This window comes from Scyliorhinus canicula, chromosome 9 (genome assembly GCF_902713615.1).
Source record: "Scyliorhinus canicula chromosome 9, sScyCan1.1, whole genome shotgun sequence".
Classification (NCBI taxonomy): domain Eukaryota; kingdom Metazoa; phylum Chordata; class Chondrichthyes; order Carcharhiniformes; family Scyliorhinidae; genus Scyliorhinus; species Scyliorhinus canicula.
The window spans coordinates 123,096,264-123,110,163 of NC_052154.1; positions in this window are offsets into that span (position 1 = coordinate 123,096,264).

A 13,900-nucleotide genomic window follows, 5' to 3' on the forward strand; every position below is an offset into this window, starting at 1 on the left:
CACCAGGCCAATAACAGAACATAGTCATCATGTCTGATCCAGTTTTACTCATGTCAACATTACTATAGTGAATAGCTCCAATTTAATAGTAAAAATGGAGGTGGGAGTAGAGGGAACGAGCGAGGCCATAGACACAGTAGGCACAAGCTACTGTAATCTTCCACTGAACCAGTGCAGGGTTCAGAATAATTACCCACCTGCTCCAGATAGGAATGTAATGAGGACAAGGGATTTATTCTTTTTTTTTGATCAAGCAAGTTCATTTTCATTTTGCACCTTACAAAAATATTTGCCAGATATTGTGAAGTTTCAGATAATTAAAATTAAGCCCTATGATAGAGGTCTGAAGAAGAAGGTCGTACAACTGCACCCGAAGAAGCTTCTTAACTTTCCGAAGGGAGGTGTCTATATACTTAAAATAGAAACATTTACAGGGCGATGAGGATAGGGTAATGGAGTAGAACTACCTGGGTATTCTCTCAGCAACAGGAAAGGCTCAATGCGCTGAATAGACTCTTTCTGACCTGCATGATTGTATGAAACATTTATTTTATTCAACGCCAAATCTGTTGACATTAATCAAATAGAAATGTGGGGCTTTATTCTTCGTTTCTTAGGCTAAGTGCTGGCACCAACGGAGAATCCATGGTGTTCCATGATGGAAAATCGGCACGAAACACTCACCGATTCCGGTACCAATGAGGGGCTAGCACCGGCGCTGTGTGGAACACCCGCAGAACGTGCGGAAAACGGCCGGAGAATCGACGGGTCCCATGCTGCACATACGCAGGGTTGACAAGCTGCAGTGCAAATACCTGCATCCGCAGGGGTCATGCCGGAAAACATGGTGCTGGCCATGCTGGACCGTGTACCCGCCCACCCAGACCCCACAGCCCACCTCCTGGCTACCCCCCACCATCCCCCAGCCCTAGCAGAAGCCCCCCGTCAGTGGCACGGATATCGGCCGAGTGTGGCAGTGCTGGACACTGTCCACAGCCGGGATGCCAGGCTCCCGACCACTGAGGCCACACGTGGCCCGCGCCGTCAGGAACCCGCGCCACCGGTAGCGGAACCTCATGGGTGGGCTGGCTGATGACGAGCCAATGGCTTTGCGGCTGCGCGCAGTGCGCGTCCCGATGACACCAATTTGAAGAGGTGGAGAATCGCCAACTGGTGTGAAACCAGCACGTTAGTGTCGGGAGCCATTCTCCGCCCAATTGCCTTTCTCGATTTCGGCGTCGGGCTACGGAGAATGTCGCGCATGATCATTGAATTATGTGTGATGTAATCTCCCCCCCAATGGTTTAATAGGCTGACTAATCACTCTCCTGTGTTTTGCTGAGCTATACAGAGAAGAATTCATTCCTAAATATTGCTCAGTTGGATGATTTCAGTTGAACTGCAAATGGACTCGGGAACACTGGAATTTATATGGGAAAATATTAATCAATGTTCCTTGTTGTCATCTAATGACCCCTCCAATGGAAGAGATACACGTGTAGGCACTGAGTGTAGAATTTAATATAGGCGAGGGGGGTCTTGCCTGACAGCTGGGGAGAAGGTGAGAACTCTGTGCCACCTATTTGGGATCAATGACTCAGGGTGGAAGTCCCACCTGCTGAGAGCTGCAGGCCTGTCTTTGTTGCTCAGCAGTGCCACTGAAAAGGCAGTGGCTGCACCAACCTGAGGCCCAGGATCACCGGTGGACTATAGATAGAACAGTACAGCACAGAACAGGCCCTTCGGCCCTCAATGTTGTGCCGAGCCATGATCACCCTACTCAAACCCACGTATCCACCCTATACCCGTAACCCAACAACCCCCCCTTAACCTTACATTTTTAGGACACTACGGGCAATTTAGCATGGCCAATCCACCTAACCCGCACATCTTTGGACTGTGGGAGGAAACCGGAGCACCCGGAGGAAACCCACGCACACAGGGGGAGGACATGCAGACTCCACACAGACAGTGACCCAGCCGGGAATCGAACCTGGGACCCTGGAGCTGTGAAGCATTTATGCTAATCACCATGCTACCCTCCTGCCCAGACTCAGGTCACATTGATGATAGCAGGAAGCGGGATTGGTTTGTGGGAGTGATGGATGATGGGGGATCAGCAGCAAAGATGGGGGAAAGGAATTACTTTCTGCGGGCCTCCCTCTTCAGGACTAGGGTCCCTCGTTAAGCTACTAAGTGCCTTTGAAATTTTGGAGCACACACGGTATCCTAATCTGTAACGGTGCTGTGCATCACCAGCGCTTCTCCCAGGAGCTCACAATTACAATTGAACCAATGGAACTAATTGGTCATTAATTCCATATTAACTACACCTTGTTTCCAGCTGTGAAAAGGTGGTGGCGTAATGGTATTTTCACGACAATGGAAAGCTTCTCCACCATGGTGAAAATCTGTGCATATGTTTAATGTTTGTCTCCACCCAGTTGACTACCCAGGTGATTGGCTGGACGCTTTGCAAATGGGATCGGAGATGGTCCTCATTCATTTTGTTCAACACAATAGTTCCTGGTGCAGCTTTGCATGCAGGTTGTCTCCATTTCAATACTTTTGAATTCAGACGATACAGTGACTCAAATGACTGTGGTCATAAATCACTGGAATACAGCTTTAATCTTTTTTTGAAAAAAATCAGCTAGCCAGTAAATTCAGCAATCATTTTTAGATGCAATACATGGTTTTGTAACAAATTCAAAACATTTACACCTGTGTTAAGGGGCATAAGGGGCCGTCCCTCAATCCGCAAATATTTATGGATGAGGCCCACTCCATTTTAAACATTAAAATCTTTTTTAACGTTAAATTTATGGAAAGTCTGATGAATCTTGTTTACAAACTAATATTTATGACCTTTTGGCATCATTTATCAGACTGCTTAAATATTTATTGAATTATTTTTCTGATGAAAATTACTGTACGTGTAAAGATATTTTAATTTTGAAAAATAACGTCTTTAAATTTTCCATTAAGTGAACTATGTTTAATTTATTTAATGTTATCAGCCTAATTATGCCCACGATGCTCACTAAGCATGTGATTTTCCCGTGATATTTTTAATGTGATTTTCCAATGCAGTTTTATTTCAGCAGCCTGCTTAATGTAGTTATTGTAGTGCAGTGACTGATAGTCATGGCCACAACTGCCTGCTGCTTTCTCCTGCATTGCTATGGCCGATGTCAGGAGGGAATCTTCCCTCAAGCTAGCTGTAGATTCCGCTAAAATAGCACGCAGTGAGCAAGCATATAGAAAACAAAGGTTAGGTTTTATTTATGATATATAACATCTCCACTCTCCCTACCTGACCTGCTCCCAGGTTGGGGTTTTTATGCTAGTGATTTAAACCCTGTTAAGGGGAAGGGGCGCCCCTTGTTAGCAAGGAGCTCATATTCAGTGGAAGTCACGGTGAATCTGATAGTCCTGATGCCACGGCCTGCACGAGGATTATAACACCTTCTCCCACCCCAGGTCCAGAGATAAGTCCCTGTCCATGATGGGCGGGGCTGTTGGACTGGAGGCAGCTCTGGCCACCGATGCAACGGACCCTGACGATGGCATTTACGTCCATATCAGTCACTGAATCAGAGTTCGACATACTGAAATGTAAGTGAACTGAGTTGTTATCTGGAAAAGCCAGCTACCTGAAATATTGTCATGCACTGCCTAAGTAGTGCTGTGAATTATCAGCCCGGGTAGTCATTGATTTCTAGGTCAAGCTACAGGAGAATGGGCAATGAGTCAAAACTTGTAGTGTGGAGAAGCTCATGTTAGATGACTGGTATGACCATATCCAGAGTACTGTGTTTAGTGCTGTACATTATGCCTCAGAAATCATGTATTAGACTTGGATAGTGTAGAATCTGCTAAAGCAGCAGATATAAATCAGCCAGGTAGAAAACAAAGATTCTGTTTATTCACAATATTACACTCTCCACTCCCCCTAAGAAAGGCCTCCTCCCCGACCTGCTCCCAAGCTGGGGTTTTTCTACTAAAGAGCTGAGCTCTCAGTTAAGCCCCCTTGTTACCGCGGGAACTCACATTCAGAGGAGGTCACCTGGAATCTGATTGTCCTGATCTTGTGACCTACCTGAGGGTTATATCCCTCCCGCACACTCCCCGCCCCAAGTCCGCAGCTGTGGCCATGTCCATGTCTGCGGCCAGGTCTATAGGCTCTTTAGACATCCTAGCCCGGAAATGGCCACCAATGGCCAAACATGGAGCAGCCGATGGCGTGTGCTGGACTGGAGAGCGTTGCCTCCGTGTGGAGCATCTCGGCGAGGTCTTAGTCGCTGCGGCGGCTGGGATCATGGACACTGCTGGCTCAGATGGTGGCAATATGTCCATGTGACCCTCGAAACCAGTGTCCAGTGGGTTGTCATCCATCATTTCGGTGTCCTCTGCATCCAAGACCGGTTTCTCTATGGTGGGTGCATCAGGGACCAACGGCGGTGACTGGAGCGGCGGTGTCAGTTTGAGCTGGGGGCGGTTTTGGTCCGAAACCACAAGGAATCAGATCCGGCGTCTCTTGGATGTGACCTCAGAGGTGGTCGACATGCCGGTTAGATTCGCGTCCTGTGCCGGTGCTCGATATGAGACTAGTCTTGTCTGGACCAACATGGTGTCCCCATGGCTCCTCCTCCAAAATTCCAGACGTACACTCAGTCTCCCACCGCAAAGCTGCGTAAGGGCGAATGCCTCCCCTGTCACACTTGATCCTGGCCTAGGGGATTTTCCCGCCAATGTCCGTGAGGACTAAACTTAAACGTGTTCGTAGGCGACGGCCCATCAAAAATTCGACCGGAGCGACCTTCGCCATGGCATCATCCTGTAACAAAAAAGAAACCGTGGAAGCCGCGTCTCCCAGGACCCCAAGGTCTTCTTCTTCATCCCGCTTTTAAACATTTGTACGGCACCTTCTGCCAATCTGTTCGGCACGGGGTGGTATAGGGCGATGTGCACATGTCGTATCCTGTTGGCGGCCATGAACATCCCAAACTCCGCACTTGTCAATGATGTCCCATTATCCAAGACCAATATCTCCGGTATCCCATGCGTGCTGAACGATTGTCACAGTCTGCCTATGGTGGCTCGAGCTCTCATGCTCTGCATTTTGTAGACTTTTATCCACTTGGAGTGGGCATCTACGATGATCAGGAACATTGCTCCCTGGAACGATGTGGAGACGGGATTAAGAATGGCCCAACCAATTCCATCCTCGTCGTCAGCATAGAATACACGAAAGCAGCACACGTGTATCAGCCAGGTAGAAAACAATTATTCTATTTATTCATAATATTACACTCTCCACTCCCAGAAAGGCCTCCTCCCCAACCTGCTCCTAGGCTGGGGTTTTATACTGAGATCTGGGGCTGGATTCTCCCATGCAGTGGCTAAGTGCCAGCTCCAGCGGAACATGTGTGGTCTTTTATGGCCTTTTATGGCTTTTATGGACATTGGTCTTTTATGACCAAAAAATCGGCGTGAAACCCTTACCAATTCCAGGACCGGTGAGGGGTTAGCACCGGCGGCGATTGAAAACCGCCGCCTCCCGCACCAAATCTACTGGAGAATGGCCGGGTCCTGGGCCACGTATGCGCACGACCTGCAGTGGTCTGGCCATACAACATGGCATCAGTCGAGCGCGGACCCAACCCCCTCATCAACGACCCACTGACCACCACCTGGCCACCCCCCCCACCAGTCTCACCTTCAAACCTGCTTCGCCATTTATTATGATCATGGCTGATCATCCAATTTAATAGCTTATCCCGCTTTTCCCCTTTGAAATATCCTTTGAATATCTTCGCCCTAAGTATCCTCTTGAACATAAAAGAATGGGAGGTGATTTGATTGAGATGTTTAATATGGCTAAAGGATTTAATAGACTAAGTGGAGAGAGACATGAGGTGCAGCCTTAAAATTGCAGCTCGGCTATTCAGACCAGATATCAGGCAGGGTCGTGACAACCTCAGACTCTCCCTCAAAACCTGTTGAGGCTGGCAATTGAAAACCTCGAAACTGAAATAATTGTGTTTCTCTTCAGCAAGAATATTATGGGGTAGATGGAATTAAGATACTGATCAGATCTAACTGAATGGTGGATCAAGTTTGTGGGGCTGACTATCCTCCTCCCGGCCCTATGCCCCTCAAAAGGGGGTAAATTGGAAAACAAAGTTATACACAATCATAAAACACAATTTTAGGCACAGTTAGACATGCAAAGAAACATCTAAAGCCATTGCTTCAAAAAAGAAAATGATGTCATCCTCATGTCTAAATGTCTGAGTGAGCTGGATGCAATTTTGATACCAACAGCTTAGCTCAGTTGATTAAAAAAAGATATTCACAGCAGTGATGAACTTTAAATGGTCTACAATTATGAATGTGAGTGCATCCGTGTGGCAGGTAGTTACATTTGAAATAAACACGTTAATTGCCTTTCAACATATTCTAGTGGATGAATTTTCAAAATCTGCAGCTTAAATATATGTGTGGAAGGAGAAACAGAATTAGAGGATTCGAATTGGAGGATGTGATATGGTAGATACTGATGGGATGTTTTCACTTGTGGGAGAGACGTGAACCAGGGACACAGTTTAAGAATACAATGGGTGTAACTTTCCGTTTCTGAGACGAAGGGCTGGATTCTCCGATTTTGAGGCTGTGTCCGGAGCATTTGTCTAGTCTTACGGCCAAAACGTTGGTGTCGCTGCCGCACTGATGCTCCGCCTGGTGGGGGGCTAGCAGCCACGCCATGGGAAGCCTCAGCTTTATCTGCAGATATGGATGGAGAATTGCTGGGTCCGTGGCCAAGCATGTGAACGGTGGTGACCTACGGCGGTCACGCTGTACAGCATGGTGCCAGCCGCGCGGACTCTGCCTGCCAGATGGTCCTCACCTGTAACCCCCCTCGCCACCGCCGGATCACCCCTCCACCAGTCCCCCCCCCCCCAGCCCTTACCACAGCCACCCCCTGGCCAGCAGAATGCCCCCCCCCCTCCCCCAGTCTGGCTGGGCACAGTCCGCAGCCGCCACACAAAGTTGTCCAAACCTCAAACCACAAGTGATCCACGACGTCGGGAAGTCGACCCAATGGAGGCAGAGCATCAGGGGAGGGCCTTCGGGGACGTCCTGAGGCCATCACAATGACATGCGGTGTACTTAGTAATGACGCTGTTTTGGAGGGGGCGGAGCATCCAAAATATGGTGCTGCCCATGATTTCGGCGATGAAACGGTTTCTCCGGCCAATCACCAAACGTGATTCCGGCGTCGGCAATCGGAAAATCCAGCCCTAAGTATTGGCGCGAACGCAGAATCCGTGGACTTTCACAACAGAAAAGCTGGCGCTGCACCTCGACCAATTCCGTTAGTGTTAAGGGGCTAGCACCGGCGCCACATGGAACACAATCGATTCCAATGAAAAACGATGCAGGATTCACCGGTTCCATGATTGACACTCGTGAGGATGACAAGCTGCAGCTGCACAAACACATTACAAACCCCACACACACTCACCCCAGCCAACAAAATGGCATCAGTTGTGCTGGAGCGCATCCATGCAGCTGTTGGCTCAGCTGGGGCCAAAGGACTCCCGCGGGTGGCCTGTGGCCTGGGGGGATACCTATATGACCCGTGGCCCTAAGTCCAGAGTGGGCAGTCAGCGGCATGCGCAGCTGCATGGCTGCCTTGCCGGCTGCAACAATGGTGTTCCATGTCCGTCCCCATAGCCAACCTCCTGGTCACACCCCCGCTACTCCATCCGGCCCTGGCAGAAGCCCCCTGGTTAGAGGCACAACTGTTAGCAAACTGTAGTGATGTTGGACACTTCCCGTACCCCCTCTCACCCTCAGCAGCCACCACGGCATTTTCAGGATTTTTAAAAGCACACGTAAATCACGTCAAAGGGAACTCGGCCCATCGGAGGTGGAGAATCGTGGAAGCCCAGGAAAATACCGGGTCGGGCCTGCTAATGACTTGCAAACCGTATTTACTGTGCGTGCACTCCGGAATGCATAGCTCCGCTGTCGAGGTGACGGAGAATCGAGATTTGGTGTCAAATCGGAGCCTGCCAGAATTTTAGTGTCATAACCATTTCTCTGCCCAATCACGTTTTGCGATTTCGGCATTGGCCAATGGAGAATCCCGCCCATTGTCTACAGTTTGAATATATTGGCGGGATTCTCTGTTTCTGAGACGAAGGGCTGGATTCTCCGATTTTGACACTATGTTCGGAAAATGTGTCTAGTCTTATGATGAAAAAGGCGGTGGCGCCCCTGCACCACTGCTCCTCCCGGTGGGGAGCTATCAGCCGCTCCACATAAAACCCCCGGCGTTCCAGACAGAAACAGCTGGAGAATTATCGGGTCCGTGGCTGCACATGCACATGGTGATGACCTGCAATGCTCGTGCCGTACAGCAGGGCGCCGGCCTCGCGCAGACCCAGCCTGCCAGATAGTGTTCCTCTGTAACCCCTCTCACCACCTCCGGACCACCCCCACCAGTCCGCCCCAGGCCCCGCCGAAGCCCCCCTGGCCAGCGGAACGGCTCCCTCCCCGACTGTGGTTGCACTGGACACACTCCGCAATCGCCATGCAAAGTTGACGAAAACTCAGACCACAAGTGATCCACTCTGTCGGAATGTCGGCCCATCGGGGGCGGAGCATCGGAGGGGGCCTTCAGGTGACATCCTGAGAACATAAGAACATAAGAACATAAGAACTAGGAGCAGGAGTAGGCCATCTGGCCCCTCGAGCCTGCTCCGCCATTCAATTAGATCATGGCTGATCTTTTGTGGACTCAGCTCCACTTTCCGGCCCGAACACCATAACCCTTAATCCCTTTATTCTTCAAAAAACTATTTATCTTTACCTTAAAAACCGTTGAGGATTCCCAACGGCTTGTGGCGTACTCACCGATGACGCCGTTCTGGAAAGGGAGGAGCATCTGAAAACAAGCACCGCCCCCGATTTTGGTGTCAAAAGGGTTTCTCCGCCCGATCGACAAATGCAATTTTGCCGTCGGCAAGCAGAGAATCCTGCCCTAAGTATTGACCCCGGCGCAGAATTCGCGGAGTTCCATGACAGCAAAACTGCCAGCACACCTGGACCGATTCTGCTACTATTAAGGGCCGAACACCGGCACCACTTGGAGCACAATAGATTCCAATGAGAAACGGTGCTGAATTCACCAGATTCACGATTGACACTCAGGAGGCTGACAAGCTGCAGCCGCATATACACACTGCACTCCCCACACACACCATCCCAGCCAACAAGGTGGCAGCAAGACGCACGGCCCCACACTTTACGGATGCCGAGCTGGAGACCCTTCTCGATATGGCAGAGGAGAGGCGCATGACCTTGTACCCTGATGTGTTGGGTAGGCTGGGTCTATGTGGACTGTGTTTGATGCAGTGTAACGAGAGACAGACTCCCAACACTTGATAAGATGCAACACGATTTTATTTAACATCTAACTATTTTACATGTTCAACTATGGGTTGAAACAATGCTGACTTGACTGGAGACCTGATGCTAACATGACCAGACTTACTGACTACCACATGGTGTTTGCACTGGCTATGCTCACGAGCTCTGGCTGTCTCAGAGGCTGGATCCCGAGAGAGCGGGAAAACGGTGCCCTCTGGCTTTATAGTGGTTGTGTCCTGTCTGGTGATTGGCTGCTGTGTTCTGTGTGCTTACTGGTCATCCTGTGTGTCAATTGTCATAATATACACACAAGTATATGATGGTGCACAGACAGGCATTGATTGACACACAGGATGACCAATTAACACACAGAACACAGTAGCCAATCACCAGACAGGACACGATCACTATAAAGCCAGAGGGCACTAGTTTTCCCGCTCTCTTAGGATGCAGCCTCTGAGGCAGCCAGAGCCCGTGAGCAACAACACGAACATCCACCATGTGGTAGCAAGATAGTCTGGTCAGGTTAGGCTCAGGTCTCCAGTCAACTCAGCATGGTGTCAACCCACAGTTCAATAAAATAGAGTTGCATTTCTCCAAGTGTTGGAAGCCTGTCTCTCTCACTGCTACAGTAAACACAGTCCTCACAGACCCAGCATACCCAACACATCATCAATCACTGCCCGTCTGCACTCCATTATATACATGGATGTATATTATGACATGCCCCAGCCCAGGAAGGAGGCTGCCAGCCGCTGTTGTTCGTCATGCCTGGGCGGTGGTCAGTGCCACCTGCACACCATCCGGACAGGACAGCAGTGCCAAAAAATACTGCACAACTTCCTCAGGGTGGCCAAGGTGAGTAGGCAACACTCTGCCCCTGGCACTAACCCCTGTCCCGCACATCCTTAACCCTAGCCACCCCCCCCAGCCCGGATGGCGGAAGAACCCTAACCCTGCACCACATGACATGTCAGCATCCATACTGGTCACCATGCTGGGTGCCCTGGCCACTGAGGCCACCAGCTACTCACCCCCAGAGCTGCAGGTGCCAGATTGCCTAATACTGTTGTTTTATGGTTGCAACCCCCTCGCCCATCCCCCCCCCCCCCCCCCCCCCAACAGGTGAAAGCCACACACAACCGCTGGGAACAGAAGACGGTTGGAGGGGGACCGCCGGACTTGCGGCCCCTCACTATGGCAGCAGAGGGCCCTGGACATGATTGGCAGCCTGGGGTCGAGTTCGGCCATGGTCGAGGAAGTGAGACCCTGCTCAGTTGCGGTTCCCAGTGACATGTGTGTCAACCCTCCCCAACACCATTCCCACACCATCCTCACCAACACACCACCCTCACTCTCACCTTCACCCCATCCTCACCCCCACACAACCGCCGCACCACCCTCATTCCCATCCCCATACTACCCTCACCCCCAGCACCCGTTTTCCTCCCCAGTCCGTGGTCTAATCATGGGGCTTGTCTTGTGTCTTGCAGGACCTGTGTAGATGGGGCAGGTCCGCCACGATGCGGGTGACCCTCTCAGCAATATACTGGGGTGTTCCTCCAGAATGGTCCAGACATCTGAACCGCATCTTCAGGAGGCCGGAGCACTGCACAATCACACTCCTGGTTGTTGTATGGGGGTCATTGTAGCAGCTCTCTTCTTCATTCTTTGGCCTCCGGATAGATGTCATCAGCCACGACCACAGTAGGTAACCTCTGTCACCCAGGAGCCAAACCCCCAGCCGGCGTGGCGTCTTGAACATGTCAGGAATCACTGAGTGTGACAGAATGAAAGCGTTGTGCACACTGCCCGGGTATCAGGTGCAGATGTGCATCGGATGGTCACATACCAGCCGCACATTCACGAGTGGATCCCCTTTCGGTTTGAGTAGAGAGGCCTGTCATCTCTTGGTACTTGTAGGGGGATATGAATCTCATTGATCACCCCTTGGACCTGGGGCATCCCGCTGATGGCACTGAACCCTGCTGCTCGGGTATCCTGATGGGCTCGGTCCTGATTGAAATGGATGTATTGTGCTGCCTGGGCATATAGTGCCTCTATGATGTACCTGTACACTGAGGTCTGTGAGATCCCGGACAGGTCCCCACTCTGGAAGGACCGTAGGGGGTACTGTGGGCATTTCCTTGTGTGGGGGGGACTATGATGGAGGGTTGGGTGCGTGAGTGGGGGCGGTTGGGGCGCTGGGGGCGCCCATATGGCCAGTGTCACTCTGCAGAATCAGGGGCCAAGGTGGGCGGTTGGTGCAGTAAGATGGCTGCCTTCCAGGCCGCAGCAATGGTGATCTGTAACTGGACACCGCCCCAGTACCATGGGGTGGCACCCCAGCTACTTGACCTGTTCTACTGTCACCTCCCCGCCCCCCGGCCCTGGCAGCACCCCACCCCCAGCCAGCCTGGCCAGTAGTGTTAGCCCAGCAGCCACAGTCACATCTCTCTGTGTCCTACTTCCTGTCTCTCCCTCATCAATCATGACACCAGTTTCAGGAATTTTAAAAGCACAAGAGAACAGCACCGTCAGGAACTTGGCGCATCGGAAGCAGACAATTGCAGAGGCCCCAGAGAATGCCGTTTTGGTCCTGCTAATGGCATGCAAATGGTGTTTTTTGTACATGTGTTATGGAACGCATTGACGCAGCTGTCAAGGTGACAGAGAATTGTGATTTGGCATCAAATCGACACCTCCGCGATTTTGGAGTCGGAACCTATTCTCCGCCCAATCACGCTTCCCGATTTTGGCGTCAGCCAACGGAGAATCCCGCCCTCGGCTTTTTAAATTTTATTTTGTTTTTTAGCATGTGCAATAAACACCAAACCAGGCAATAGATTCCTCAGTGGCTAAATGGAGCTATCTGAGTCCTCTGCTGAACGTCTTCAATGATGTGAGTAATTGATCTCCGCAGCTGCAGTCCTGGTTCCCTGCAAGGCCCCACTTGAGCTGATTTGCTGAACAAAGGCCTTGGCCAGTGGGGAAACAGTTGAGAAGAGCCCAACGTTGGCGCGGCAGGTTTAAGCTGGGTGGGCGGGCTGTAGGATCTGTATGAGTAAGTGATTTTTAATGTGACGTGTTGGTTCGATTCTTGCTGTCATTTGGCCTCTGCTGTTTTTCCTCGGCATGGTGGTCTTAACCATGCAACTGGTGCGATGGGAGGAGAGCAGTAGGTTGATTGGCAAGGTCCTTGTGTAGCGGCAGGCTTGGGTTGAGGTGAACCTTCCCCAGGAGCTTTCTTGTTACAATCTCCCTCCTTATGTGAGGGGGTAGGATGTTGCTCAGGACTGGGAGCCGGGGAGTTGGGTTGATCAGGGGCTACCTGAAATGAAACCCATTGTCCTGTTGAGCTGGGTATCTACAAGAATGGTATGGAATGTGTTGTACCATACTGGTGCACAGTACTCTGCAGTCGAGTAGGTGATGGCAAGAGTTGAGATTCTTAAGGTTTGGGCATCTGCACCCAATGAAAATCCAGCACGTTTGCAGGGGAGGTTGTTTTGGGTTTTGATCTTTGCTCCTGTCTTGCTGAGATGTTTTTGTATTTGGTCATGGGTAACACCAAGATAAACGGAATGTTGTTCGGTCCCTTGTCATTCAAGGAGATGTTGAGTTCCCACTTGGCACTGGCTTTGGGTGGTGGTGAAATATGCTGGAGACTGTTTTGTTATTGCTGGGTTGAAGGCCCCACGTCTTTCAATAGTTGGCTAGCTCAGAAAGACTATTGTTTAGTGTTACTGCTAGTTTAGAAAATATCCAAACGTGAGAAACACAACAGATATCGTCAGCATAGATGAACTTCCGAGATAGAGTTGGAGGCAGATTGTTGATATGGAGATTGAAAAGGTTTGGGGCTGGAGCAGATCCCTGGGGTAGCCCATTGGACTGTTTTGTCCAGACCCTTTGTCTCTTCACCCAAGTGCACCTTGAACAGTCTATCTTGGAGTAATAGCCCAATAGCGTCAGTAACTTACGGAGGAAGGATTCTTGAGATTTTGACAAGGAGACCAATGTGCCAGACCATGTCCGAGGCTATAATGAGGTCATAAAAGACAGTGCCTGTTTTGAGGTTACTTTCAAAGCCATTTTCAATTAAGGTGGCTATGGCAAGTCGCGGGTCGCATGTTCTTTGCCCTCGCCGAATGTCAGCTTGTTCAGCCTTCAGGATTTTCTCCACCTCTGGCTCTCTCCGCTGTAAAATGAGACACTCTAAGACCTTGCAACACAGAAAGAACAGAGATATTGATTAGTGGCTTGAAAGTAAGTTCAGGTCTTTGCCTGGTTTTGAGAGGCCGATGACTTTGGACATGCTCCAGGGTTTAGACAATGTTCATTCGCAGATAACCCTTGTGAGGAATTGAGCCACCCAGCAGCAGGTACGTGGGCCAAGGTGTTTGAGGAACTCGGGGAAAAAAGTTACCATAGCTGGCAGCAGTGTCTGGCTTGA